The sequence below is a fragment of the Anopheles moucheti genome, assembly GCF_943734755.1.
Source record: "Anopheles moucheti chromosome X unlocalized genomic scaffold, idAnoMoucSN_F20_07 X_unloc_41, whole genome shotgun sequence".
NCBI lineage: Eukaryota > Metazoa > Arthropoda > Insecta > Diptera > Culicidae > Anopheles > Anopheles moucheti.
This window is the reverse complement of record NW_026453550.1, coordinates 57,501-63,250: the sequence shown is the minus strand read 5'-3', so window position 1 is coordinate 63,250 and position 5,750 is coordinate 57,501.

The window sequence follows — 5,750 nt, the reverse complement described above, 5'->3', positions numbered from 1 at the left end:
TGCGTGTGTCATACCGGAAGTAGCAGTGAAAAAACTAAAAAAACTACTGGCGCTTTTGCAGTGTACGGCTCTTTTGCCCCCCCAGAAGTGCGTGAATCGCGTTAAAAGTATTGCAGAACTTCAACTGAGAACTGCGCGATTCGATAGAGTGGTCTACTGTTTCTGTGCGACAAATACTCGCGGAGTTATAAGCGTGCAAAATCGGAGGTCTAGTGTCATTTTCATCGGCACGTGGCGGTACGGCACAACATTTCGCACGCGCGTGGCTCTATGTGGGGGCACCTTGTGTGTGTAAGAAGGCTGAGATCAGGAAATCGCGAATAACGGGCGAACCGTTTGAGCTAGGGTTTTGATTTCACGTAGCCGACCTTCGATTTTGGTTGTGCACCCTCCACCCAAGTTTCACCCCCCTACCAGCAAAGGGGGGGGACTTTTTCGTGCACCAGTTTTTCCGCGTTTAAAAATCGAATAGTGACTGGATTTTCTCGAGCGATATGTCAACGCACGCGTCTTCGCGAGACGCATCCACAGACACCAAATTTGTGCGTGTGCGTGAGCTACACCGGAAGTAGCAGTGAAAAAACTAAAAAAACTACTGGCGCTTTTGCAGTGTACGGCTCTTTTGCCCCCCCAGAAGTGCGTGAATCGCGTTAAAAGTACTGCAGAACTTTAACTGAGAACTGCGCGATTCGATAGAGTGGTCTACCGTTTCTGTGCGACAAATACTCGCGGAGTTATAAGCGTGCAAAATCGGAGGTCTAGTGTCATTTTCATCGGCACGTGGCGGTACGGCACAACATTTCGCACGCGCGTGGCTCTATGTGGGGGCACCTTGTGTGTGTAAGAAGGCTGAGATCAGGAAATCGCGAATAACGGGCGAACCGTTTGAGCTAGGGTTTTGATTTCACGTAGCCGACCTTCGATTTTGGTTGTGCACCCTCCACCCAAGTTTCACCCCCCTACCTGCAAAGGGGGGGGACTTTTTCGTGCACCAGTTTTTCCGCGTTTCAAAATCGAATAGTGACTGGATTTTCTCGAGCGATACGTCAACGGACGCGTCTTCGCGAGACGCATCCACAGACACCAAATTTGTGCGTGTGCGTGAGCTACACCGGAAGTAGCAGTGAAAAAACTAAAAAAACTACTGGCGCTTTTGCAGTGTACGGCTCTTTTGCCCCCCTAGAAGTGCGTGAATCGCGTTAAAAGTATTGCAGAACTTTAATTGAGAACTGTGCGATTCGATAGAGTGGTCTACCGTTTCTGTGCAACAAATACTCGCGGAGTTATAAGCGTGCAAAATCGGAGGACCAGTGCCATTTTCATCGGCGCGTGGAGGCAACATTACGCACGCGCGTGGCTCTATGTGGGGGCACCTTGTGTGTGTAAGAAGGCTGAGATCAGGAAATCGCGAATAACGGGCGAACCGTTTGAGCTAGGGTTTTGATTTCACGTAGCCGACCTTCGATTTTGGTTGTGCACCCTCCACCCAAGTTTCACCCCCCTACCTGCAAAGGGGGGGGACTTTTTCGTGCACCAGTTTTTCCGCGTTTAAAAATCGAATAGTGACTGGATTCTTTCGAACGATACGTCAACGGACGCGTCTTCGCGAGACGTATCCACAGACACCAAATTTGTGCGTGTGCGTGAGCTACACCGGAAGTAGCAGTGGAAAAACTAAAAAAACTACTGGCGCTTTTGCAGTGTACGGCTCTTTTGCCCCCCCAGAAGTGCGTGAATCGCGTTAAAAGTATTGCAGAACTTCAACTGAGAACTGCGCGATTCGATAGAGTGGTCTACCGTTTCTGTGCGACAAATACTCGCGGAGTTATAAGCGTGCAAAATCGGAGGTCTAGTGTCATTTTCATCGGCACGTGGCGGTACGGCACAACATTTCGCACGCGCGTGGCTCTATGTGGGGGCACCTTGTGTGTGTAAGAAGGCTGAGATCAGGAAATCGCGAATAACGGGCGAACCGTTTGAGCTAGGGTTTTGATTTCACGTAGCCGACCTTCGATTTTGGTTGTGCACCCCCCACCCAAGTTTCACCCCCCTACCTGCAAAGGGGGGGGACTTTTTCGTGCACCAGTTTTTCCGCGTTTAAAAATCGAATAGTGACTGGATTTTCTCGAGCGATATGTCAACGGACGCGTCTTCGCGAGACGCATCCACAGACACCAAATTTGTGCGTGTGCGTGAGCTACACCGGAAGTAGCAGTGAAAAAACTAAAAAAACTACTGGCGCTTTTGCAGTGTACGGCTCTTTTGCCCCCCCAGAAGTGCGTGAATCGCGTTAAAAGTACTGCAGAACTTTAATTGAGAACTGTGCGATTCGATAGAGTGGTCTACCGTTTCTGTGCAACAAATACTCGCGGAGTTATAAGCGTGCAAAATCGGAGATCTAGTGCCATTTTCATCGGCGTGTGGAGGCAACATTACGCACGCGCGTGGCTCTATGTGGGGGCACCTTGTGTGTGTAAGAAGGCTGAGATCAGGAAATCGCGAATAACGGGCGAACCGTTTGAGCTAGGGTTTTGATTTCACGTAGCCGACCTTCGATTTTGGTTGTGCACCCTCCACCCAAGTTTCACCCCCCTACCTGCAAAGGGGGGGGACTTTTTCGTGCACCAGTTTTTCCGCGTTTAAAAATAGAATAGTGACTGGATTCTCTCGAGCGATACGTCAACGGACGCGTCTTTGCAAGACGCATCCACAGACACCAAATTTGTGCGTGTGCGTGTGTCATACCGGAAGTGGCAGTGGTTTTAGTACATTGTGCAAAATTTTTGTACTAAACCGGGTTTTAGTACAAACGCGATTCGACGGACGATAAAAATTCCCGTCGATAGAGACCTCGGACGTGTGAATGTGTCGTAACTTCGTGGAGTTATAGCGTTTCGAAAAGTTCGATAAGTAGTTTGATAAAAGTTATCGAACTCCAAAACCGAGTTATCGGACTTTCAATCTGCAATAACTCGAGCGTCCTTTGTGCTAGAGACACGTGCGGGGTATCGGGAGAAAGGTCGTCGGATTGGGCGTCCGATGGTGTCCACCCCGCTGACCCGCTACTCACCCCCTTCCACCCCGGAAGGAAAAACCACTTTTGTGAGCTGGTTTTTGCAGTAGGACACCAGTGAGGGGTATCGTTGGAAAGGTCTGAAGGAGGGGCGTCGAGTCGTCACACTCCGCCCACTTTCCACCCACCCCTACCCCCATCCTGGGGGAACACCAAACTCAACCATGGCATCGAATTTGCGGTCAAGGGCAGCATCGACGGACAGCCGAGCACCGGTGGGCTCGAAGCCAGTCGTAGTGCTGAGCAAAGTCATGGAAAGGCAGACCACAGCCACGAGAGGTGCTGCTCGCATGAGTGGAGTTGGCACGGCCACAGCAACAGCGTCGACAGTGCAGATGGAGAGGCTTATTGAGCGCTTGGAGGACCAGCTGGCCCTCCTCCGCGCACAATTGACGGAACAGGCGGAGCAGTTCCGCAAAGACCTCGCGGCGATGCAGGAGAGCCATCGCCAGGAGGTGCAGTACCTGCGGGAGGAGAACCGCAGGGAACGCGAGGCGTCGAATGGTCTGCTGGCACAGCTAGTGTCTGTACAGCAGCAACAGCAGCAGCAGCAGCAGCAGCAACAGCAGCGGCAGAAGCAGGCAGTGGGTGCGGTGACGGCTACGGTGTTGCCGTCTCCGGACCAGGAAGGCGGCTCCTGGGCCGAGGTGGTGCGCCGTAAGCCGGCACGCCAGCAGCCGGCCCAGCAGCAACGGCAGGAGCAGCAGCAGCGGCAGCAACAGCAGCAACAGCAGCAGCAGCGGCAACAAACGCAGCAGGGGGGGTCTTATCGCCCTCCGCAAATGCGCCAACCGCAGCAGCAGCGTCAGCAGCAGCAGTGGCAGCTGAAGGGCCAGCTGTTGCATAACCGCAACCAGCAGCAGCCACATCATCAGCAGCAGCCGCGACAACAACAACAGCAGCAGCTACATCGTCGTCCGACGCGACGCAGTGTGCGTCCGGACACTATTGAAGTCGCACCGGCTGAGGGAGTAACCTGGACGCAGGTATACCTGAAGCTGCGAACGGATTCGGAACTGGAGGAGGTCCGCACGGACATTGGGATGGGTCGACGTACGGCTCAAGGCCACCTTCGCGTCCCCATCAAACGGACCGCCGACAGCGAGGCGCTTGCTTCTAAGATTCAGGGCGTCCTTGGAGACATGGGAGTAGCTCGAGTACTCACAGACATGGGAGAGGTCCTGGTTACCCACGTCGATTCGCTGGCCACCGTCGACGACGTGAAGGAAGCGATCCGGGCCAAACTCGGGGTGGCACCGGGCATCACCTTCGTCGACGTCTGGGAGCTGAGCGACGGGACGAAACGCGCTCGTGTCCGCCTCCCGCTAGTGAAAGCGCAGCTTTTACACGAGGTGAGGCTGCCACTGTGCCAGTGCATCAGCACGGCACGTGAAGTCCCCCGTCGCCCTGTCAGCCAGCGCCGTTGCTTGCGCTGCTTCGACATCGGCCACATCGTGCGCGACTGTCGGAGCGAGACGGATCACAGTGGGAAGTGCTTCCGCTGTGGCACCGCTGGTCATCTGGCGAAGGATTGCTCCTCGGAGGCTAAGTGCCTCAAGTGTGGTGGCCCGCACAGCATCGGCCACGCAAGTTGTGGACAGCCGCCAGCATCATGCGAGTGAAGCAGCAGCTGCGTGTGTTGCAGGCTAACCTGGGCGGTGGACGCACTGCCCAGGACTTCGTCCTGCAATCCGCTCGGACGGAGCGGATCGACGTGTTGCTGCTCTCGGAGGTGTACCGGCCTCCAGAGAACAACGGAACGTGGTCAGTCGACTCGTCGGGGGGAGTAGCCGTGGTGGCTACCGGAGCGCACCCCATCCAGCGTGTGTGGCGCAGCCCAACGCCTGGATTGGTAGCCGCCCAGATCGGCGGCATTGTGTTTGTTAGCTGCTATGCTCCCCCCCGCCTCACCATCGGCGAGTTCGAGCACTTCCTGGAGGCTCTGGAGCTGGAGGCGCTTCCCCACCCTCACGTCGTCGTAGCAGGCGATTTTAACGCCGGGCACGAGGAGTGGGGAAGCGAACGCAACACAGTGCGGGGCGAGGAGCTGCTGTCCACCATCCAGCAGCTCGGGTTGAGGATTCTCAACCGAGGTACAACCCCAACGTTCGTCGGGAACGGCGTTGCCACTCCCAGTGTTGTCGATGTGTCGTTCGCGAGCGAGTCTATCGCTCGACCCGACACCTGGGCAGTGGCTCCCGACTCGTTGGCGCGGTTTTACACGGCGTCCGACCACCGGTACATCCTCTTCACCGTCGGGCCGTCCTCCTCGCTCCAGCACCACACCGAGCGGCATCAGCAGCGACAGCAGCAGCAGCAGCACCACCATCATCGGCGGCAGCAGCAGCAGCAACATCGACACCAGCGGAGCAACCATCAGCCCATCTCCCATCGCCAGGGCAGGAGATGGAAGGCCTCGCAGTTCTCGGCCGAGGCGTTCCGGGTGGCACTGCGAGCGGCGAGCTTCGAGGAGCGAGCGGTCAGCCAGGAGGGTATGGTCGATGCCATCTTCGAGGCATGCGACGAAACGATGGCGCGGGTCACCACGTCGCATCGTGACCCCCATCGAGCCCTCTTTTGGTGGACACCGGAGCTCACGCGCCTCCGTGAGGAGTGTGCAGCCGCTCGCGACCGGATGGTCGCCACGGTCGACCTGCAAGAGCGCAGCCTTGCAGCA